Genomic DNA, 26,308 nt, shown 5'->3' with positions numbered 1-26,308 from the left:
CTAAGTGCTTGATTTATAATACTTGTTTATCTTGTTATAATTTCATGCTTTTGTTCTGATACTCTAAATTATTATGCAAATAAATGATTATTAATTACGTTAGTGTGTAGGCGTATTAAATCAAAATAATCTGATGGTTTAATTAGCGTTTTGCGTTGTATTAAATTGTTGTTTGTTTTCGTTGGAGCAGTTGGTCTCGTAATTTAAAAGCCGTTGTTCAACCGTAATTTGTCGGCTCTGAGTAGTCCCAAAGCCCGTCCTTGATGATACGAGCTTCTCATTTGGTTAATAACTACAACATTCATCATGCGACGCTTCATTTTAATATATCAAACTGATGTTGCGATCTTTATCATCTTTATCCAAAAAAAACTAGGGCCGTGCGAGCAAAATTTATTTCCGAATCTCATAATTAGGAACATCGTTGTTACGTTTCAAACGTAACTAAAGCAATTTCTTTTTTTTTAGTTCGATACTCACAGCGGCATTGTAATAAAATAGGCACAGGATTGTTTTCAGCGCCATCTATTCGCACAAGGAGACACTTGAACCCTTAGTCGCGAGCTGTCGGTCTAGAAAACATTATGGTTCTTATTTAATATTAAATATTTTCTTTAATGGTTGAAATATTTAGGTTTAGTTCCTCAAAAATATTAGTACTCGGTATCGTTGGTCTTATAATATGATAATTTTCAAATATTGTTTGGGACATCGTTTGCAATGCCTGGCAAAATTCCTTGGCTCTGAGCGGGGTTTTTGTTTGAAAAAAAGTGACAGGAGAGGAAATTGATTGTCGAACGAGATCAAGTCACTGAGATTTCCGCAGCCATGTGAAGAAGCTGGTGCAGATATTCTCTGGTCGCTTTGTACGGGAGCCATCCCTGTAAAATATGGAAATACATCTTCACTTTTTGTAGCGAGGTAAGCCACAGCGCAAATCTTTATAGAAATATAGCCCGGTTTTTTATAACGTTCGTCTTTACTGATTTTACATTTCCTTGTTACAGCAAACAGAGCAATATGGCGTCCTACATTGAATTCCTGTAGGATAATTCCTAAAGAAATATTTTTTATAAATGTCAGCAGTGTAGCATCAATCGCTTCACTTGAGATCCGGGTAAGCATTTGCGATTTTATTGTAGGAAATGTAACCTTTTTTTTTCGTCCTTGCCCATGTGTGTCGGATGACCGCATGGCCAATTTGTAGGTTTTCCTGTAAATGCCACAACGGTGTGTTAGTTTAGTAATTGTCCAGTTAATTTCAGTGGAGAATCAATCCTTTTTTTTATATTGGGTTTCAATATGTGGTTTTTTTTTCCCTTTAGCCTTTATGCCGGTCCCTACCCTGGGCTTTTCTGCGGGCACGTGTCGGCGCTGGGCGTTGCCGTAGACGTTGGGCTGGAGCTTCGCGCTGCTCATCGCGACGTTGGCGAAGCGGGCAGGCAGCCACCTGGACACGTGGCTGACGGTATCACCGCGTGTCACCGCGACTCTTGGCTGTTCCCCTGCGTGCCTCTGGGGCAGTGCGTAGCCACGGCTTCACCGGCTTCTGCTACGGACACGTGACTCAGGTGTGGTCAGATCTATTTTGTTATTGGCTCTCTCGAGCTCGTGACTCCTGTTGCGCATCGCGACGTTGGCGTGCTAGATAGGCGGTCACTTGGACACGTGGCTGGCGGTTTCAGCACGTGTCACCGCGGCTTTTGGCTGCCACCTATGCGCCTCTGGCGTGACTTGGTCACAGCTAGGCTGCCTTCTTTCTGTAGACACGTGATTTAGGTGTGCTACTAATCAATAGACTTTAATTAACTTCACGCAATAGTGGCCTCTTAATAAACTTCAAGTGCTCAGTGCATAATTAGTGTATAGACATAATAAACTTTAACTGAGACTGCGTAACCAGTCCGATAGCATAGTGTTCTTAGTATAATAATAGCATAAGCTTATTTTCTGTACTGCTAACCGTACTACTGTTTTCGTGTAAAACATTGATATTATATTTAATTGTCTCGAGCTTAAACAATAGTTTTCTTTTCCTCATCTTATTTTTACCTTTCTGTACGCCTTACAGCGTGCTGGCGCCCATTCTCTCTGTCTAAAATTAATTTTACTCATTAAATAGATTTTTAGGAATATCACAGACGTGTAGTGTGACAATAGAGCGTCAGACCCACGAACCCTGAGTACCACTGATAGTCCATAGCTCTTAAAACCCAAAACACCAATATAGCCTGTTACATTTGACACCCAACTAAGGGGCGACGCTTTATTTTTTAAATATTGTTGTCACAGTCTGTGGACTCCGAAGAAATCTCTCTTTACTATTTTTTGAGCTCTGTAATGCACTGTGCACATCTTTCTTTTTATTTTTAAGACGCCACTATTTTCTCTGTTTGCTTGCCTACAATTATTTAATACTTTGACCTTTTGACCTTTTACTATGTTAAAAAAATGTAATATTACTTTTCACTAAAAACATGAAACTGTATTTTCTAAAACTTTGTATAAGAAACTCTCTAAAGATTTACTACTCTGTACTTAAAATTTATCTCAAGATTTAATAATAATATTACTCTGTATGTAAAATAGGTTTACATATGTATGCTTACTGTTGCTCAAAGATGCACTCATTTTTCTATGTAAAAAGAGACCACTATTAAGTAAAACTTTAAATACATTATTTTTTCTCAAAAATGCACCAAGCGCTAGCACTAAAATTAATCTATCTTTTTTTCCTCAAACTTGTTGGTCGCTGGTCAATTTCAGGTCTGCGGATGTTGCTGGTGGTTCATACCTCTCAACGTTGTCTCGCAGTCATCTCTGGTTCTCTCCGCACAGGTCATCTCTTCTGAAAGGTCAAAGTTAGTTCGCTCTGTCTCGCTTTAAATATTATAATATTTATTTATTTATTGCTTTATAGGCCTGGTAATTTAGGGCTAAAGCGTTCTACTTTATTACTACTACTCACTGAAAGGGAAGATACTTTCTATGTTCTAACATATGAACACTGTACCAAGCCTATCTGCTGGTACCTACTTATTTTGTAGATACTTAAATATATTTCTTAATTAAGGAAACTTAGTTCTTAAAGTAACTTTTATTACCGCCTGACTTACCTCTTCTTGATACTCTTAAAATACTTACTTACTATAGTTAGGTCTAAGAAACTTAATTTTTTCCTTTTTACTTAGAAGTAATGTTTATGATGAGAAATGTTACTCATCTCTGTGTTCTGAAAATGAACATACTGTGCTGATCATGCTGACAGTACCTATTCCTAGCTAATAGATATTATTATATTACTTTACTTTATAGTGTAAACATAATTTTCTTATTGCAAGCATGCAGATTTTCAACAGACGGTTAGATATATGTTAGTAATAGATGTTACTTTACTACTATAGGTATTATCTTAAGAAACTTATCTTTTAATTTATGCAATGTTCAACAAAGGAATGTTGCACAGGTATTTCTATCGTTCTAAAATGAACGCTGTACTATTGCCTCTCTGCAAAGTACAAATACCTACTTTCTCTTGTAAATGTTATTTACTTTAAATATTTTTAGGTTAGGGTCACTGACACTGGATAACTTTGCTATCTAAATGTTCCATGAACATGGTTGTGAAATAAAACAACAAAGCAAGTTATTTAGATACATTATTATGACACTACATGCTTAAATAGTTTGGCATGGAGCCCACTGTTTAGATTATCCTGGATTTGACTTTAGTTCACATAACCTAATAAAGTGTCTTTGTTATGTTTGATTTTCACCATAACCCAATAAAGTGTTTTTGTTATGCTGGATTTCGCTTTGATTTCTTCTATGGCTGGTTACAGGCAATGAAGATACTGCTGGCTTATGACTTGCTTGCTTGCGGCTTGCTTGCTTGCTCGCTGTAGCTTATTGACATCGAGGTTTCGTTGTCAACGAGTTTTCTTGGATGTGACTTCGTCTTTTGATGCTTTGTGCGTCAGCTGATTTCGGCATTTAAGGTTGGTCTAGTGCATCTAATAAAGTGATGAATCAGTGCTTTGTGAAGTGAAAATGGTGATTACAAGTGCAGTGATGTGTAATTCCATGTTCCCTTGCACATTGGATGAAGTTTCAATCCCATCTGGAGCGAATTTTTTTTATTATGCACTTGTAAATAGCCTCCATTTTCAATTCCTTTGGCGCTTACGACCTTTTGGAATGGGAAGCCTATACGTCAAACTATATGCGTTTCGTTTCACTTAAAACTTAATTGGATCTGTGTTCAAGTGTTAGTTCTTGTGTTCTATATTATGGAAATAATTTCATGGTGTGTTCCTACACATAGTGACACTAGAAAAGGGGAGACTGGGGAAATTTAGTGCCCATCTCTTTTAAAACTCTAATTTTTATAATAACTTTAAACTTTAATTAGAAATTGAAGTTTTCTGGGTAGGTACGTTCTGTTTGTTGTGCACTGTTTCTCTCTCTATAAACAGTGTATGGGAAATTGTTTTCACTTCTGTTGAGACAAATTCTTAAGGACTTATACTTACGTAACTTTATATTTTGATAAAATAGTTTAATCTGGATGCTTCTCTTTGTATCTCGGAAAGGGGACGGTAGTCTTCGGTGTGCTTCTGCACATTTGGTACAATAGGGGAGAGAGGGGTAAAATGTGTCACTGGTTTTGACACTTAGAATATTTTGTAGTTTCTTTTAATTAGGAATGCATATGACTGCTAACTTGTGGTCTACTTAATTTCATGCATTGGATTCTCGCTTGCGGTCCGTGCATGGGGAGTTCGTGTTCTTCTGCTGCACGCCTCCATGGAGTCGATAAGGTTGAAATTTTGTTTTCTTCTTGTCCGTACGCCACGTTCTGGTGTTTCTGCAGTCTACTCTTAGCTTTTAGTGGTTGTGGAGTAGGCAAAACTCGGACGTGCACCCCGCCTAGAATTATTCTTCGCTCGCTGCACCGCCGAGATTTACTCTCCCAATCTCTCACTAGTCGATAGTTTTCTTGCATGTTAGTTATAAACATAGTTTAACTTGGTAGTTAGGATTGTGTAAACCTCATGGCATAGCCAATATAGTTAATTACATGTTTAAAAAAAAAAATGTTTCATTAACATTAACATTTTTTTTTATCTAAGTTGGGTGGTAATGTTACGTTTCAAACGTAACTAAAGCAATTTCTTTTTTTTTAGTTCGATACTCACAGCGGCATTGTAATAAAATAGGCACAGGATTGTTTTCAGCGCCATCTATTCGCACAAGGAGACACTTGAACCCTTAGTCGCGAGCTGTCGGTCTAGAAAACATTATGGTTCTTATTTAATATTAAATATTTTCTTTAATGGTTGAAATATTTAGGTTTAGTTCCTCAAAAATATTAGTACTCGGTATCGTTGGTCTTATAATATGATAATTTTCAAATATTGTTTGGGACATCGTTTGCAATGCCTGGCAAAATTCCTTGGCTCTGAGCGGGGTTTTTGTTTGAAAAAAAGTGACAGGAGAGGAAATTGATTGTCGAACGAGATCAAGTCACTGAGATTTCCGCAGCCATGTGAAGAAGCTGGTGCAGATATTCTCTGGTCGCTTTGTACGGGAGCCATCCCTGTAAAATATGGAAATACATCTTCACTTTTTGTAGCGAGGTAAGCCACAGCGCAAATCTTTATAGAAATATAGCCCGGTTTTTTATAACGTTCGTCTTTACTGATTTTACATTTCCTTGTTACAGCAAACAGAGCAATATGGCGTCCTACATTGAATTCCTGTAGGATAATTCCTAAAGAAATATTTTTTATAAATGTCAGCAGTGTAGCATCAATCGCTTCACTTGAGATCCGGGTAAGCATTTGCGATTTTATTGTAGGAAATGTAACCTTTTTTTTTCGTCCTTGCCCATGTGTGTCGGATGACCGCATGGCCAATTTGTAGGTTTTCCTGTAAATGCCACAACGGTGTGTTAGTTTAGTAATTGTCCAGTTAATTTCAGTGGAGAATCAATCCTTTTTTTTATATTGGGTTTCAATATGTGGTTTTTTTTTCCCTTTAGCCTTTATGCCGGTCCCTACCCTGGGCTTTTCTGCGGGCACGTGTCGGCGCTGGGCGTTGCCGTAGACGTTGGGCTGGAGCTTCGCGCTGCTCATCGCGACGTTGGCGAAGCGGGCAGGCAGCCACCTGGACACGTGGCTGACGGTATCACCGCGTGTCACCGCGACTCTTGGCTGTTCCCCTGCGTGCCTCTGGGGCAGTGCGTAGCCACGGCTTCACCGGCTTCTGCTACGGACACGTGACTCAGGTGTGGTCAGATCTATTTTGTTATTGGCTCTCTCGAGCTCGTGACTCCTGTTGCGCATCGCGACGTTGGCGTGCTAGATAGGCGGTCACTTGGACACGTGGCTGGCGGTTTCAGCACGTGTCACCGCGGCTTTTGGCTGCCACCTATGCGCCTCTGGCGTGACTTGGTCACAGCTAGGCTGCCTTCTTTCTGTAGACACGTGATTTAGGTGTGCTACTAATCAATAGACTTTAATTAACTTCACGCAATAGTGGCCTCTTAATAAACTTCAAGTGCTCAGTGCATAATTAGTGTATAGACATAATAAACTTTAACTGAGACTGCGTAACCAGTCCGATAGCATAGTGTTCTTAGTATAATAATAGCATAAGCTTATTTTCTGTACTGCTAACCGTACTACTGTTTTCGTGTAAAACATTGATATTATATTTAATTGTCTCGAGCTTAAACAATAGTTTTCTTTTCCTCATCTTATTTTTACCTTTCTGTACGCCTTACAGCGTGCTGGCGCCCATTCTCTCTGTCTAAAATTAATTTTACTCATTAAATAGATTTTTAGGAATATCACAGACGTGTAGTGTGACAATAGAGCGTCAGACCCACGAACCCTGAGTACCACTGATAGTCCATAGCTCTTAAAACCCAAAACACCAATATAGCCTGTTATATCGTATCGGATAACGTCATCCTCATTCATGAACCCGCGTAGCTGCGTTTTTTGCTAGCGTTCCGAGTCGGTCTACGTATCCTGGCACAATTTACGATTTTTGCTACGATACGAGTATTGAGTAGTCTTTCTAGCCGACATTACTTCCTACGCTAGTGTCTTCAGTGACGCCCGCGCTACGCCCGCTATTAATATTAAACGAGTTCATTGGAACATCTATTTGCGCAATTGTAGCATAGCAGCTATAGTTCTGCACTGACCTTCTCAGCCTTCGCACGACTCGCGGTGCATCGCCACCACTATCATAACGTGGGCATTCTGTCAACATTACAGAATCTATTTACTAATGATGTCATCTTTACCAAGACATGAAATATATAGATGCCACATGAAACTGAAAACTGTCCGTTCGGTCAGTATACATGTACCCGTTTTACAATCAGGCAGTAAGGCTTATTTTGCACGTCCCATTTTGGTCGCGTATAGACAGACACAAGTGTTCGAATTTCTAGTAGACGGCTGGTTGGCGTGTGTGCGTGGCGCATGCGCTCTCGTCGTATCTACACGCGCCGTCCATTCAATGCGCAACTAATTAAATCTGTCCTCTGTTGTTGCTTCGATTTGTGTAAATATTCCTGTCCACAGGCCCACGTCTTGAGGCGTATCCGATATGATTTTAAAGTCAAATTTGGTTTAAAATATCACCGAATCTCCAAGTCCGGAGAGACGTGGAGTGACGGCGGTGGTGGCGTTGTGACGGCGGCGTGGCCGCGGGGAGAGAGGAGGCGAACGAGGTGGCAGCGGGCGCGAGTGTGCGCGAGTGCGCGTGTGTTGGTGCGGCCTAGGCTCGTCGCGGCGCACCCCGTCAGTCGACGGCGGCGAGTCGCGCGCGGCGTCTCGTCCAACTCTTTCGTTTGGCTGCACGCACACCTGCCGTTTCAGGCTTTGACGGCTCTCGAGCGTGGAGGCCGGCTTCGCGACGTGCTTTCAGTGCGCGGCGATTTCACCCGTGGACTGATGCTCTCGCCAATCCTTACGTATACTTACTGTCAAAACATCTAGTGCCGTGACTCCGGCGGGCCGGTTGGCCGCGTGCTGTGACAGTGAAATCGTGAGTCTAGCCGTATCGTGCGGATGTGCAGTGATGGATGAATAGACAGAGGCGCGTTTATACCAGACCGCCCGCGCCGAGTCGTCTATATTTCTGGCTGAGTGTAAGAGTGGGCCGTCAAAATTGAGCCCAAACTGTATCTAGGTGGGTATCGTTAGTAGCAGCTTCGGTGAGAGCGGCTGGCAGAGTGGACGTTGAATATTTATAGCTGGCAAGTTGAAAAGTGTCACTTGTCGATGAGTATGGGGCCCGGACCGCCTGCTGACTCGACACAGCTGATTCTCAACAAACAATCCAAGCATATTCCATTCAGTATGCAATGAAAAGAAAAACTCGTAACACTTCGACGTCTATTGCCTTACCTACTTACTGATTATATTGGCTTATAGTAGGTAAAATGTGTAAATGTGTTCAGAAGCAAAGTAAAATATTCGTCTACGGCCTCATTGCCACGATCTTATTACAAATAGGTAATCCACACGCACGCGAACAAACTAATTTAACTTTCAAAATTTGATGGTCCACCTTTCCGTAGTCTACTCCCAAAGGTGTGCCTTCATTAGTCATTGTATGGAAATATAATGAAACCTTTTGGATGTAAGGTCAGGTTAATGTTAGTGCAGTTTATGTTTACAAAAAAAAGTTCATTCTAACTAAACTTCCTAAGTAGGTACCTAATTAATTCCAATTGGAATCCTATTAGCTTCAAGACAAAAGACAACTGGAAATTATCCAACGATTTTTTCCCCTATCAGTACAATAATTTAAAAATGTGAAGATCGTATAGGTTCGTAATTCACTAGGTCCGATTAGTACCTACGCTTTTGACGAAATCTTATGCGCTGTGGATGTAGATTTGATTTAGATGATCAACAAGGTATAAGAAGGTCCAAGTAACCATTTGGACAATTGCACTAAGTTCATCAACCGATGCCTTGCACACCAGCTTAGTCTTAGCTTTGCTAAATTGAATTAGTGCCAGCTATCTTCAATAGACCATTAAATTACATGGAATAAGCGGATCAAACGACTTCAATACATCGACCATTCTTATAGACCACTGAAATGATGATGACTATCGACAAACAAAGTGTCTAGAGTCTGTGCGAAAAGAGAAGAGTCGTAGAATGTATTGGATCCCATATTTTAGAATAGAATAGAAATATTTTTATTTGTGAGCACAAACACAAGAAAGAAAATTATAGGTGCAGAGAAACATAAAAAAAGGAGAAACGACTCACGACTCTTCTCTTTCCGCACAGACTATAATGGGCCGTTTGGCCCTTGTTTTGCCATGCTGACAATTATCACCTGACATTGACAATTTACCCGTAATACAGTCACCATACGGGATTGTTACGCCTTTTAGGGTTCTTGCTAAATTGGAAATTCTATAGCGTAAGTATTGAACAACCAATTTAGCTAGGACCCTTAAATGTGCAACAATCGCGGAACGTGATGGAACATTGCTGGTCCAACAAAGTGACTTTTCTCATTTGATGTGACTGTGATGGAAGTCGCCAGCGACGTGCTGAGATGAGGCCATTTCGTGGCACTTTCTTTTTTGTATGTTATTCTTATACATACTTCAGTCTTTTGTGTGTTTAAGAATAAAAATATTAGTTCTTAGTTTCAGTGTCAGGTGAAAATTGTTTTGGAGAAATAAGCACCTGATGATCAGTAGCAAAATGTATCCCATCCCGTGGGTACCTTTACGAAGATGCATTACCGCGATATAATAAGGCTATAATGTCTTATTTGAAAACATTTAAAACTTCGCTTGAAGTTTTAATTAATTGCGTCGCTTTTAAATTCTTTGTTAAATTACGTTACTGACGGTCCCATTGTACGCGGCCTAGTTAACAGAGTTGAAAATATCGTCAACGCTTTTATTAAAATTATGTACCTACATATATTATTTATAATAAGTACAAATCCATGTGATCTTACAATCCACATCCATTTTTACTAAATATTTTACTTTAATTTAAAAAAATCAAATTTTTTCATTCATAATCTGTATTTTATGTTCATTTTATTAGTTGTTTCCGGTAAATACAATGTTAGAGTTAACTTACCTATTTCAGAATCAGAATCAGAGTCCACTATCAGAGTCAATATCATTCGATGCTTTTCGTTAGAATCTCATTCATTCCTAATCAATCTTTGTTTTATGTGCAAGAGGTAGAATTTTAATGTATGGTCGTAAGGAAGAAAACTACCTATTTGACTTCAAGATTTTTTCCAAGTAGCAATATCCGAGTCTGAGCTAAACACCCTATTAGTAAGGAATGGAAGTAATCGTTGTTATCGACAATTGCAACTGGCTCAGCCAGTTAGACTAGTGTTTTTGCACTATAGCCGTTGCAACATCAATGCATGTTTCGTACAAATTATTGCAGTCAGAACTCTTTGTTTTGATACGAAGCTAATTGAAATTAATGAAAATTTAATCATACCAGTTAGGAAAGCATGATTTATCATATAAATAAAGTAAATGAAAAATTACTTACCTATTAGTCCGACAAGAAATTGTAAAAAAATATTGAGGGCGCCACTGCCACATTTTTTGACGTAAAATGCTAAACATGGCAACAATTTAGTATGGATTTTTTTAGTTCCATTTTATTTTAAGCCTTCTATTTTCTGTTGCACTAAACGACAAATTTCCACAGCATCTACAGCATAATATGACCTAGTCTATAGAATAGATGCAATACAGACAGATTAAGAACTATCTGTTAAGAGACAGTGTAGATGAAGCTCAAAGAAAAAGAATTCGTGACATCATACTTAAAAGATTTAGATTTACAAAAAAAATGGTGCAGTTCATGTTCATAATGCTAATTCACCATAAGTTTTTTGCAAATTAAATTCACAAAACCTCAGATATTGATTGCGATATATGGGATCCGTACAAATGCCTGCCTTCTACCCAAAACTTACAATTCAATGTGTTCATAAGTATCGGCTATTCCTCGAGGGATCGGAAATTCGGAATCCACCACCAATCAAACAAAACCCAAGTCCGCTTTGGACGTAGTTCAAAGAGCAAATAAAAAGTGCCAATCTTGAGAAATGGGCCAAGGCCGTGCCCCCGATTCCACGCGGGACCAACTCTAATGAACTACTGTCTACGTAATTTGAAACACTGGCTTTTCATGAAGTTTTGAAAACGTTTTTCATCTGGGTATATTATTTAATCTGGTAAATTAAGAATTTTTCATTAAACATGTATCTTTTCTTTCATAGTTTTTATATAATACCCAATATAATGTCAACCATATAAAACTTTTCAATAGTCAAACATTATTGTTAGCCTGTATCACAAAATCTAGATATACGTATCTTAAGTAAATAAAACTCTCTAACATTGAGTCTTGAGAGGTACAATAGCAAAGATGAAAATAAAATCTAATCTATCATCGTTAATTACGATCATTATAGTCTTGAGGCTCATTCCTAAGGAAAAAGCTTAACATAAATCACATAATCCCCCAGTAATCGTAAATAGAACGCTAATCATAATCATTTTCCGTGTCCTAATTCTTTCTTGCTTCAAAATAACCAGTCCCATAAATAACGAATTTAAAATACAAAGCGGCACGTACGTTGCACCGGCACTCGGCAGCCATTATCACTTGAGAGCTACGCGTGTCAGTTGGTTGTGTCAACAGCGACGCGATTGCAGGTGCCTGCGAACTGAGGTCATTCACCCACGCCGATATTTGGCTACACTACTCCCCAAGTTTCCACACCATAGCTACTTCTATTAGGCCCGACGGATGGATCGTCACGTGCCGGCTTCAAAATATCATTATGTCTCTCCATGTGGGTACGCGCATTCATTAGGGAATTAGGCGGGCCATTGTCAACTTGGGCCCTTCTGATATTTATCATTAGGGCTATTTCTATTTTATCTTTGTTGTGTTATGTCGTGTCTTCTTATTTATCTAGTGAATTATTTATATATATTGTCTCCCTCATTGTTCTCATCGTTGACATGGCTTATATTGCCATTGTTACTTAAAGCTACTCTGTTAGGTTCTTTTAAATTATTACAGTCTCCGTTGTTTTCAATTTTCATTGTCAATTCCACGTGGCGTCAGGTCACATTTAACTTGCGTTTCTAGAGGGAGTCCGCTGGACGGACGGATCTGGGGCAGATCGTGGTTTATTTCGGGGACGAATTGGGGCGTCCCGTTAACATCGGGGTTTCCGAGCCGCGAGGATGATAACAAATAGCTAGCTCACCTGGGTGGGCGTTGAACCTACGGATTTAACATGTTGCACCTTTAATATACCTTCTTTAAATTTTACACTTTCAACATTAGTTTGTCAAGGACTGTCTCATTTCAACCATAGACAGAGAGAATTATACTATCTGTGTCTTACACTAGTACTAGCACCCAAAAGAAAAGGATGAGTATAGTTTTCCTGATCCTTCTTCTTCTTCCTCGGTCCCTCATTGCTGAGGATCGCGACCATGTATGCTACGTCTCCACAGTGTGCGATCATAAGCCATATGGGTCACGCACTGCATGTTGCCGCCAACCACTCCCTTCACAACATCAGACCATCTCGTGGGTGCTTTCCCTCGCGCTCGCTTGCCCTCTATTTGGCCCAAGATAATTTGCCTTTCTAGGTCGTGCTTTTTAGACCGCATGATATGACCAAAGAAGCTGAGTGCGCGTTCTTGACATTTTGTAGAGAGCCGTGTGGTGATCTTCAGCTCCTCTAGGATAGACTTGTTGGTTCTCATAGCCGACCAGGGTATGCGTAGGAGCCTTCGCCAACACCACATCTCAAAAGCGTCAATTTTTGCCCTGTCGCGACTTTTCAAGCTCCATGTCTCGGCACCGTAAACGAAGATCGAGAATACCAGAGATCGGGTCAAGCGCACCTTGGTTGAACGACGAATACTTCTGTTCCTCCATATCTTGTCGAGGTTCGCCATTGCACTTTTTGCCATGCCAGATCTGCGGTGTATTTCGCCAGTGCAGCCACCGTCACAGGTTATCAGCGACCCGAGATCCTGATCCTTACTGGCTGACAAATTGGTTTGCCCAACTATGTAGTAAATTAGTCTATTTACAGTTTGAATATTTGGAGTTAAAAAAGTCTACGGCAAATTCGACCACGAACTCGACACGACTATTTATTCGTTATAAATTGATTATAGGCAAACTATTCAATTGGACTGGAAAATTGAATCGAGAATATTCGGCAGATAAATTTGATCTTTGGTTTATATCTAATGCCTGTGAATGAATTATAATTGACTTTTCGATTCAAAAGGTAACATATAAGAACCCTGTAGAAATATTTAGTGCGACGCCACATTATAATTTTATTATTGTAAATGTCCTCGACTCCTCGCCGAGTGATTTGATTCTAAAAGCAATCTTACTTTAAGCTGTATAAAGTCTAAATTTCAAAATAATACAATACGAGTATATGCGTTTGAGAAACCGAACAGTGGTCTTATACAAAGATATTATTCAGTGTCGGTAAGAAATACGCTTGCAAAGCAGGTTATTAATACTGCCGATATCAAAACATGATACCTTTACGAAGCATTTCCACGGTGAATGTAGGTGATTGTTTATATTATATTGCTCCGTCTACACCGGTGACACGGCTATTTCACAAATAGAAGTTTCATTTACTTCGCCTTTTATTTAATTTTTAGGGGTTCGCCTTTAGCTATCGGTTAATTTTACTTTCTAATTTGATTTGCAATCAATTTGAATACGTTTACATAATGTATTCATTAATTCATAAAAAATATAGCGCTAGACATTTAGACGCTAGCTGCGCAAGGCACATTGGCAGTATTCCTAAGTTCCTAACTTAAATTACACATTTAAGTAGGTTCTACATTCAGCACTTTTATAGTCTTCCAGCGAAACTGCATCGTTAGATTCTAATTGACCATGAAATTATTGTTTAAATGAAACCTACACGTGTCTTTAATAGAAGCTTAGGTACCTATACCTACTTCCTCTTCATTATTTGGAAGCTGTTTAATTACTACAACTTACAACTCGGCACATGTTAATGATCTTTAACTTTATGATTTGTAATTAGTCATTGGAATTTAGTATTTAAGGCATAGTTAATAAGGTTTCTACTGATTGCTTCGCGGCGGTCCTCGCACAAGGTCCGTGGTGTGCGTTCGTGACACCTAGTTATGACATTTGACACGCTACCTCGTCAATATTTATTTTTCTCGAGGCAATAGTCTTAAACTATGACTCAATAATTTGAGATACCATAATATATAGAACATATAATAGATTTGGTGCATTTGTTGCCACGTTTTCTATTTTAACTTTAATCGGTTTTTTTTTTCTAGGATATATGTATAACGCAAAAAGAAAGAAGAAGTATATGTGTAGGTACATTGGCAGGAGAAAAATATTCTTAGAATAAATAAACTATTTTATTAGAGAGGCGGTAAGTTAGAGTAGTAGCCTAAACAGCTAGACACGTACGTTGACATCAAAATAGGAAGGTGCACGAAACCGCAAAGATGATGCAACCCATTTTAATTTAAATTCAAAATTAGATGTGGTCAAAAAACAGATTGTAAGGGTTTACCAGAAATATATCGAAGTCAGTGACCCCAAAAAAACGAGCTCACTACGGCACGCGGTCCAAGGAACACCAGTTAGCGTTCAAATCGAATGTGGCATTGAATAAAGAGAAACCAGTCGGTAATACACTAATTGAAGAAGTGAGTGTTAATACTTTTAATGCACAGATTTAAAAAGTTATTTTGTAGATATGGGAACTTTTTAAGCCCAACAATCATGGATTAATCATTTAAGTAAAACTGCTTGCGGTACATTCTTTTTCTAAACCGAAATAATGACATGCTTGATCTTTTTACACACAATATATTTATATGATAATTTTATTATGTCTACACACAGTAATGATAATACAGGACCACCTAACCCATTATAATGGGGCACGACCATAAAAATTACAGCGTATGATTACAGGAACTAATTTTGAATTACCAAACAATTGCTGGTTGCGTTCGAAATTGAATGTGCAAAAAGTAGAACCCGCGCTCAGGTAATTATTGCAAACGCAGAATTATTTAAATGGCAATCGAAACATAGAATTAGATGGACGTTTAACTGTTATAAAAAGGATCGAATGGGTTGAATCGATAACCGAAAATGCTGCACAGTTTCGAATCATGCCGGTCCGTCCCATGCATTCCACAACTTGCTCACCCACAACGGAATGGACCGGTCTTGAGCATTGTACGAAACGTGAATACGCGACCACTGCAGATACGTCTGTTACAGTGTATACGTTTGAAGCTAGACGGTGTTACTTTTCTTGGTAGGGTTATAGGAGGCGATACTGGTTAGCGAGGCGCGGTCTCAAGGTGAGTCGCCCGGTCAACACACGATCGAATGCCTAGACCAAACACCGCGTGCTATTAACGATTTGGGTAATACTGGTAGCAACATTGTGCGCTTGAAACCTTTGTTTCTGAATGCGAGTATTAAATCTGGAAAGATTTATGGCGGTCGTAATTTATGCTGTTTGTGTTGAATTCATGACGTTTACTTATTTCATCACTTTAAATAATAAAGGCATGCCTTGATTCAGAGTCCTTCATAATATTAATTGTTAATTTAGTTCCTTGTTCTTATCCTTTATCGTTGTAATTATTGAGAATAGGCATTGATTTATTAAATTCAAGTTTTAATTTTATCGTTCGTGACGGTTGGTACCTCGTTTAAAATACAAGTAGAAGTTCTACTAAATGAAACGTTTCTGTATTAAAAAGTTTAAAAACACGTGGTGAGGTTACTATGTCAAGTAGTGTTATATCATGTTAATCGGCATCGATAATAGCCAGAATAGTTTTAGCAAATATTTAATGTTCTGTTTAATTACAAACTTTATTTAGTACGACAAGCATTCGATTACTTGCATCGATTCATTTATTAACAACCAGTTTCCTCGCAATTGCTTCACAACAGTCGCCATCAGATACATCGGGGCGGCCGAGGTGCTCAAAATATCTGAACACGCACTCTAAGGTCGTGACAATAGAGGCGTGTTCACATATTTGTGAGCACCTTGGCCGCTCCGATATATCTGGCGACTGTACTACAGAATAAATCTAACGTCAACTCCTTTTAGTGGGACCCTTTTCATCACGCTCCGTTGACGTAATTGTGTACAAGGGTAATTGTGTAGCATATTAAAATTAAAATTTAACTTTTTGAAACGCCACGAGACCCTAACCAGTTTCGCGACCAAAGCCCTTATTCCTAAACCCTTTGCACGTGTAGATTGAATACATTCAATAGACAAAGAAGTCATTCATCTAAGTCCTATTTAGTTCCGGTAGGTCTAAAGAGAAGGATCGATGTCAATGGAGCACTCAATAGGCACGGCCGTTGACCTAAATAAAAATAAATATAAAAGGCTCCAGTCACTAAGGAATAGGAAACTGGAACGCTCCGCGTAATTGTCCGTAGTTTGATCCAAATTTGTAATGGATAAAGCGTCGGTTTTTAAACTGTAAAATCAGGTATCTTTAATCCAAAAATACAAGTTCCAGTAAAATAAATATCAGTATTTTTCAAATTATGTTGAGTATATAATATTATAGAAAGAGCATTAGTGTATCTAATAAGCTCCAAAATAAATGTAACGAATCAACGTTAAAAACTGGACTATAGTTGTAAAAGACTATAGCTGCCTAAGTTTACGGAACATGTTTGAAATGTCTACTAGACTACCTAGTAGTACCTCTGAACTCTATAATCTATACAAACATATATATTTAGTTAAGAAATGTGACTGATAATGTTGTAGACCAACGTTGGCACGCATAGAATTAGGTTAAACTAGTAAACGTTTAAAGCAACATTCGTCTTATAACTATTATAAGATAAACAAACAATTTATTATATTAACATTCTTAAGCGACTCATATAATGATATTAATAAAGTGGGCACAATATGTGTACATACTGTATATAGTTACGATTGTATCAAACTTCGTATAATCTGTAATAAATTCTAACTATAACCTTGTAAGAATCAGAATTGATTTGATGATCATATCCTATAATGGGATTCAGAAAATGATAGACTAAAATAACACCAGTCATCACTTTCTACATTTAATCGGCAACTGAGTTAACATCATTGTCATTCTTTAAATTAGAATTATTGTGTGAACCTACAATCGTACTACTTACGTAGATTTCAAATATGTATGTGAAGTGACAGAAGATATCACCTAGCATTATCATCATAATCATACAACGTTAGCGCGTTGTAGAAATCTTTATCTTCAATACAGCGACATCTACAACTTAATCTGTCAAACAATAGAAGAAACAAAAGTGTAGCAGGTACACCGACATCTAGCGACCAACTGTGCCAACTTGAAGTCTGTCAAACAATAGAAGAAACAAAACTATACCAGATTGCGGTGATTGACAATGGGCAGTCGTTCCACTTGCCCGGCGAACCAGCACGGGCAGATGTGAAAACCGGCCAAGGTGATTTTAGGTTATAAATGCCCGCGATCTATTCTCACGTACTTGCTACAATGTCAATAGATCTCAGACGACTTCACAACAAAGATATTCATAATGTTGCGTTGTTTTTGTCTTTTGGTAAACAGCCGGTAGAACTGGTAGAAGTATATACCTACCTAATTTTACGAGATATTTGGAAATCTTGTTGTACCTATATTATTTTTAATACTAGTAGACATAAAAAAGTAAAAATTAAATTTTAACTTTACTTGGATTGGTAAACAAATAATGCGAATAACAGTGTAGCTAATAATTTCTTAAAACTTTGTTTAAACCCCTTCCGTCATAATAAACTATTATCTAGACAAGACTGAAAAATAACATCCCGTACATTGACATATTGACATTTTTAAGTTGTAGTTGAACACTTTAATTAAATGTATTGCCTAAATGACATTGGCCAAATTGCCCGTATCCCAAGCTATTCAATATCTATCCATAGCAACCGAAGGACGCCACCGTAGTAACAGGCCGCGTAGCCAAGATGCCAATCGCTTACGCTCCGTAGCGATCGAAACGCAACTGTCACTGTCGCACTAACATGGAAGAGTGATAGAGAGACACAAAGCTTTTCGCTGTCGAAGCGATAGCGATTGTAACCTTGGCTAGGCCGGCTGTAGTACTAGTAGGTAAACTATTGATCGCTGGCCATTGGAAGGATTACTCCACGTTACGTAACCCACGATACGACACACGACGAGTTCGCGTGACATGGCACCCTTTAAACAGAATTGAAACAACGGAAATGGTTTTTTTCTAGTAGTAAACAAATGCAAAAAGAACACAATCAAACTTGTGGGAATGTAGGACCACGTGATAAATGCATCTGGTTCAAGCAAAAACAGACCGTATGTAGACGACGGACGAATTTTGACCGGTGACAATGGGTTGCCATACGGAGCAATTTATGATGAAAAAAGTCAAATTAGCAATGCGGTCATTCGGATAAGATATTTTGTTTACGCTACCTTAGTATCTGTCTGTTCATGTTTTCGTATAAATACAATGTTCTTTGAAGTAGGTTAATATGTAAGTAAGCTACCTACCGATCCTCGTGTAGCGAGGTGACCCCGAATACAGAACAGCGCAAACTTGACAATTGGTATTTTTTAGTAGTAGAGTTTGACCAAGCTAAGTTGGCAGCGATTTTATGTCAAACCTCTATGAAATGATGATTTGAAAATAACACTTGCAGCCTGGGTTACCAAAATAGCTGCCAACTTAGCTTGGTCTAATTCTAGACGAGGAGTAGTTGATGTTGATAATGCAAATGCCGAATTGTGCTCCCTAAGTTAACACGTGCATGAAAAGGGTTAGTTTATAATCCGTTGCAAAAATCAGAGAGCCATGCTAACCTCTCTTAAGCCCGATCGATAGATGCATGCTTTTGATAGGGTTAGGATCGCATGTAAGAAATTAGAAATATCTATTAAAGCGTATTACAGGAAAATATATAGATGTGTCTCACATACAATATACATACTTACCTACCTATAAACGGATAAGATGTATAGACAACCTCAGAGATCTGCTTAAACTACTTAAACACTGAAACTGTTGAAAGTAATTTAAGTGTACTCCCTAACTGCTTCATACATTTTAATATGTAGGTACATAATAAAATATATCAGTCTTTGATAACTTCTGTATGATGTCAAATTATAACATCTTATGCGCATAATCAAAGCAATATTAAATTTGATCCAGTTTCGCTTCGAGGAAAACATCTTAAGAGCCAACAGGAGTGGTCATTTCTCCATACAAACGTAGTCCTCGTTTTCCTCCGTGGTTTTTGAAGCTAGAGCAATGATTTTTTCAACACAGATTAATATTGTCAATATCTGTGTCGGACCGTTTTGCTTTTTTTGATATTTTTGTTTTTTAAGGCGCAAAAAACCCTTCAAAAATGGCCAAAATGGCCTAATTGACTATGCCGCAATGGGAGGCGTGGTATTCAAAACTGATAGTAATTAGCCAAAAAAGCAAAACGGTCCGACACAGATAATTTCATAATCATTTAGATTTCCAAATTTGGTTACGATTGGTTAAGTTTTGGAGGAGGAAAAAGAGGACTACGAAACCTCGATTTTTGTCATTTTTACGCAGGATTTTTCGCCTCAGCTGCAGTTGTCCCTATCGCACTAATTTTAGGGGCGGAGTCAAGTTTCTAAATACGTACACAGCCAGAAAAGTGATGGGCAATAGTCGACATTTAATGTCGATAATCTAGTGATGTAAGAAGTTATCGATAAACCGTCTTGTGTGAAAATATCTAGATCCTCCTAAGACACAAGGGGTTTTGCGTTGAGAGGTAACACATTTTTGTAGTTACATAGGTACAATCTATTTTGAACTTTTTGATTCTAATATTTCAAATAGAAAATCATTTATTTACAAACAATATATATACAGTGGTACAACTAAACGAAATTAATAACTAGCTTAAATCTAAAATAGGCCCCTGAGGCATTGTACCAAGGATGCTGGCGGCATTTCCCCGCTGTATCGCAATACTGATACGTTGTGCGAGGTAGCCGCCAGCTCTTCGGTCATCAGTTACGTCAACCAGACGCTTCGCGATTTCTGCCAACTTACGCGCGCTGGGACCCCATGGACCTAGAGTTTCAACTCCAAATGGTACAAAATAGTACTCTCTACCGAGGCTATATTTCAAATTAGAAATCAAAATCAAAAATATTTTATTGCATGGTTATGGGTTTACAAAATTTTTAGGTACAGTCACGCTCCGTAATTGTCAAGCAATTAGGATTGTTCATTTTTTTTAGACCCCCATTTTTATTTTATTTTCTGAAAATATAGGTTAATTTAAGATACCAATTTGAATGATTTAGTAATTCGTGGCTCGGTTGAATATTTATAATTTATTGAAAATATGAGATACGACTTCTCGTAAATTACATGTCGTCGGCTGATTAGGATAATGCACAAGCAACAACAAGCATTAAAAAAATAGTTGTCATTGTCAATTGATTGTAATGTCACCTGTCGACAATGTCAGTGTCACGTGTTTCTATAAATAACAATCGTCTGGAATGGAAAACTCGTTTGTTTTGAATAATTAATTTCAAAATACCTACGCTATAAATTTGAGAAAGCTGATTCCAGAAATCTGCCTAAGTTATATAATATAACTTAGTTTTATTGGAGTATGTATCCATATAGCATCCAACTCCAACCATAACTTGGCTGAAATCAAGGGAGCAAAAATACAAATGTAAGTTACCTACATCATATATATTTTAACTGATTCGATTTGTAAGAAGATTGGATTCATAAAATCGTTACAAGCGTCCATTGCTAAAGGTAGCTTAGCACCCAGTGGGTGCTTTCTACCGGCTTGTCACCATTGTTTGGATATTGTACTACATACTTATATTACTATATTAGGAGCATGCCAATTTTGCTAATTATATCCTATTATTTCAGGTCATCGTGATTCCTATTTAGATACAGCTGTGAGATATGTAACTGCACTTGGGCCCAGAACAAAGTTGAGCATTTTGTATTGAAACGAACGTCATATTAATTATTAATCGTCGTAATACTTTACGACCGTAAATAATGCCTGGGAACAGAGTAAATAACAAACCATACACTTCTCTTCTGGATGGTCAACAAGAAGCCATCATTGTCAGATGCTCGTGCAGAACATGATAAACATACATTTAATGTAAAGTTACTATTTTTTTTGGAAACATATATAACATATTTCCCAAATTAATAAAAAAGTAGGTAAACAAAAACATGTTTTATTATTCACAACTCTTTATTAAGTCCTGTCCACCATGATATCAGCAGCTTGAACTGCAACATGTACCTGGAAATTAGAAATTATATCTTTTTAAAGCAGTTTCAGGCTGAATATTGAGTATGGCTATGTATTCTTGTATATTCCTTCTTTCTAGTAGGCACCATCTCTGTTTAACGGTTTGCCTTTTGATACTCTGGCTACATTACCACAGAAAATAAATAGATACCACGACCCTACCAATAAAGTGAGCTTTTAAATACTTAATTGTAGTAAATTAATATTAATTTTATACTTACATCGACGTGATTCTCACAGCAATACTGTGTGTAACACGTGAAGTAGGTAGGTATTCCAAGTTTAATTCACGGCACCATCTTTCACGTCGTAGGTCTTCGTGGATTCGAACTATTATTTTTGTGAATTATTCCCACACATAGGAACAAGGTTTTTGATATATTATTAAGCAATGAAATCTACTGTTTGGGTATTAATTATAAATCAAATTGTAACAAACAAGCGCAGCGGTTTAACTGAAAAATTTTGTTATGACAATCGATGACAATGATAACTTTGACAATACGTGAGTGACGGATTTATTTACTATGGTTCGATAACTTTTATTATGCAATGACTTTACATTCAGCCAAGGAGAAGGTCAAACTAAGGTCATAAGGATATTTGTTGAAATATCTTCAATCCTCAATTATTATATCGCAGCAAATGTCGGAAACTGTTTAAAAACCTTATATCTCGAAATGGTTTTCGAAATAGAACATTTGAAAAAAAATGAACAATCCTAATTTAAGGTCCTAGCTAGGGAATGCAATCTCGCACCAAGATTGGCGATTCGAGATCTCGCACGAAAAATCCGAATCGAGATTGGGTGTTTCGAGATCTCGACAGTCAGATTTTCGGGATCGAGATTAATATCTCGACGAGATCGAATTTGACAAAGTAACTAAAAATGTGTTATTTTAATCAATAATCTCTAAGAATTCCATAGATATAGACATCGTAAAATCGGGCGTATCGAGATATTCCTAGGAATATAATGAAACGCCGACATTTCATGATCTGCCTAGCGAACACCGCGCAAACGTCAAGGTGTGATATTCTGATATTCCTATAGTTTATAGGCAAATTAAACAAAAGTCGTCTCCTTCACGATTTTCGTCGACATCTCTTCTAAATACCTAAAACTGGTATGGAATGGACGTGTTCCTCGTGGTCTCCAGAATATGAATAAACCGGTTTATATTTTATGGAGGGGGGGGGGGACGTGTCGAAAAAAAGGAAGGAAAAAGTGGGCGGCCGACCAGCATTGATCTTTGTTCACGTCTTTAGTCCTATGGGACCGATCGGTTCGTGTGAGATGTCGTTTGAAAGAGTATTAAACGTGCAATTATTGTTTTATAATAACCGTAGTCATGACTGTAGTCATTTACAAAATATTTAAAATATATGATTTTTTTACCGTGCATGGATGGCATAAGTACTGACAAAACATGCGTCTAACTCCATACATTATAACTTTACCGCAATTAATGTTATTATAAAATATACGAAAAATTTCATTAGCTTTCCAAAAACATAAGTTTTATTGATGTATGATATTATACATATAACAAAGTAATCATGAATTTTGTTCCGTCACGTAAATGGCGGGCGACCGACCTCAACTGATCATTATTTCTCGGGTTCTATTTTACTGATCAATTGGTGATGCATACCATTAGAAAGAATATTAAACATACTATAATTGGTTTCTAATAACCGTAGTCATAACTGTAGTCATTTACAAAATCATTGAAAATATGTACATATATGATTTCTCGATCAATTATTTTACAATGCGCCCGCTATGAAGCTAGGAATATCAAAGAATGCATTGCTCTGATGGATCTGCCGTCTCTTTCATAAGGAAGATCGTGATATGCCTGGGTTAATATTAGATCAGGAAATGGTGGCGTTTCATGATACGCCAAGGATTACGATTTTACGATATGCCGCCGACATACTACTTATTTAAGGTACCTCATGTTATATTTTGAAAATAACAACAACAAATTAAATATTTAACATAAAATCAATTTTAATTTTTACTTTACTTCTATGAAATGCTATCGATGTTAAACCACTATTTTAAACTACCTTTACTTAGAAACTGCGTAACAATAATAGAGCTAAAGCCGGACACATAATAGCACTGCCTGAACAACATGAATCTAAGGTCATATATTACTTAAAACAAAGTATTTCACTTTCAGTCTTGTTCGAGATCTCGAAAATATTAATCGAGATCTCGACCGTGATTGCATATATCGAGATTTCCCGTCAACTAGGTTAAATTTCGAAAATACGTGCGAGATCTAGCGAGATCTCGAAATTGCGAGATCTAGATTGCATTCCCTAGTCCTAGCTGAATTGGTTGTTTCATACACTTACTCTTACTCTATAGAATGTCCAATCCTGCCTTACAAAGACGTTAATATTTATATTTGTCATGTCTATACTTCGTTTCTGAGCATTATTGAAAAAAAAAAACTTGATACTAGTATTAACCACTAAGTACATAAATAGGGTAATTCGCCAGTAACAGGCCACTATTAGTAACTGGCCACGCCAAACCAAAAATGAATTCTATTCACCTATAAATAGAATTCATTTTAGTATAAGGTGGCCAGTTATTGAAACCTTATACCTACTAAAATGAATTCTGTATAGAGGTGAATAGAATTCATTTTTAGTTTAGGGCGGCCAGTTACTGGCGAATTATCCTATTCGATATCGAGTTCCCTAAACGTAAGCCGAGTAAGTAAAAAAGTTCAATCGCAATAGGGTAATTCGTCAGTGGCCACCCCAAACCAAAAATAAATTATATTCACCTATAAATAGAATTAATTTTAGTATAAAGTGGCCAGTTATTGAAGTTATTGAAACCTTATACTAAAATGAATTCTGTTTATAGGTGAATAGGATTCATTTTTAGTTTAGGGCGGCCAGTTATTAAAAGTGGCCAGTTACTGGCGAATTACCCTACTTAGTAGTAGCAGTAACAAAAAGTGGCAATGCAAATTGCAATCAGTGAGGTGCGCTCCAGCGCGAGTACGGGCGCACCGCACGCGTCTGTGTGCGTGCATTACGTACACATACAAATACAGTCTCTCACGCCGCGGTTACGCCCCGTCAGAGCGACGGGTATATTCAGCTTGAAATCTCAAAATTGACTTTTAGCTCAGCTCCCGTTTCGTCTTAACTTTCTCAAAATAACTCTGCATTTGTGAATCACAAATTATCGAATAAGACGTAAAGACGTTAACTCAGAAAGCCTCGGAATCTCAAACTTCCAGGGCGGTAAGATTCGCAAACAAATATCCGAAAACTAGAACAAATGTAAAGCTTCAAAGACCTCTTCATCTGACAGATAAGCTAGGGAAAATTTGTCTTTTGTTTAGGTACAGGTTAAAATGGTAAGACTTCAAAAAAGCAATCTTGAAATAACTTGGGTTATAGGGGCGCGTAGTCTCTGCAATCTTATCAAGGCTTGCTTATGAAGGGCAAAAGCACTCTTATGCCCTATATTAAAGTTCTGATGATCTCAAACTAGTCACAGTTTTGAGCGACACATACACGGTGTCCCAAACGAAACTAGAGCAAACCGCAGGGTCGGCCGTACCCTTATAAATTTTTCGTCAAATCTTCAAAACCAAGAGGGCACCTTCGAACCACGTCAGCCAACGTCGGCAAAAATAGGCACGTGTAAGCCGGAAACTGTGTAAGTAGGAAGCTATTGATCACGGGGAAGTAGGACAGGGGGGAGGTCTTAGGGTTGCCGACTGGCCGCGACAAAGCCAAGCCACTTTACCACCTTAAGATTGAGATTTCCTTTCTTTGGAAATGTTTAGAGAATTTTTAAAACGGCGCTTGGGAGTGAAAGCGATACGTTCTATCGTTTTCTTTTGATGTTCAGAGATCACTTATTTCGTTTTGTTTTTGAGATTAAAGAATAAACAGTGTTAATCATAATGAGAAATGTATGTAGTCGCCTATTGAACTACTTTTAAGTTTGTGAAGGGTACTATTAATAAAAACGAGCCCAATTCGATAACTATTTACGCAAAATATTCTCAATTTTTAATACCCCGAACCCGATAGCTCTTCGATGCTAAAACAGCATTTTTATCCGTGTCTCATATTGTTATTTTTTTATTCCCAAGGGAATGATGATCGACATTGTATGAAAATGCTTTCCGTGAAAATGAGCTTAGATGAGCTTCGTAAATAAAAGTAAACAACTAAAATGGTTATAAATATAAATCGCACGTTCTTTTCACATATTTTCACATTACCGTCACGCTAAGCGACCGAATTAGGTAAATACATGTTTGACAAATGATAAACAGTTTTTCGCCTAACAATCCGGGGAAGCCCGCAACCCTGGGCTGTTTGGGCGGTGCGTGGCGTGCGTTCCCCCCGAGTTCAAGGGCAAGGCCTGCCCCCATTCAGCTAGAAACACGTGCCCGAAGGTAAATATAGTATTACCCGTTACGCCATCGTTGTAATACGCCAGCCAAATTCGCGCGTCACTCCGTTTTCTTAAATCACAGCGTAATGGCGGCTGAGTCACGTTATCAGCGCGAGGCGTCTAGCGTGCGCTGCCTTTGTGAACTTGTAAACTCATATAGACTTACTACCTTTAGCTCTTAATGCCCTTTAATGTAAATAGAGGTCATCGCTTTGTGACCTTTTTCATTCCTTGCTCTCCTAGTGCAATTCGGTTTTCAGTCTTCCGTATTGACACCAACCAATTTCCGAATTCAGACAGATTTAGAGATAATTTGCGCACGTCTAGTGCCTCAAGTGCCTGCTTTTGTTCACT

The 26,308-nt window shown here is 38.0% G+C and overlaps 1 long non-coding RNA gene across 1 annotated transcript; it reads right to left on the bottom strand.

Annotated features, from left to right (window-relative positions):
• Positions 1 to 3,642: 3,642 nt before the first annotated feature.
• Positions 3,643 to 3,875, bottom strand: LOC134665593 (uncharacterized). The gene is made up of 2 exons (XR_010098395.1): positions 3,783 to 3,875; positions 3,643 to 3,742 (listed from the first exon to the last, which is right to left on the bottom strand). It is a non-coding gene; the product is annotated as an uncharacterized LOC134665593 (long non-coding RNA).
• Positions 3,876 to 26,308: the final 22,433 nt, after the last annotated feature.

The sequence above is a fragment of the Cydia fagiglandana genome, chromosome 6, assembly GCF_963556715.1.
Source record: "Cydia fagiglandana chromosome 6, ilCydFagi1.1, whole genome shotgun sequence".
Lineage (NCBI taxonomy): Eukaryota > Metazoa > Arthropoda > Insecta > Lepidoptera > Tortricidae > Cydia > Cydia fagiglandana.
Note: the sequence above shows the minus strand (reverse complement) of the source record. Positions and strands in the feature narration are given on the sequence as shown.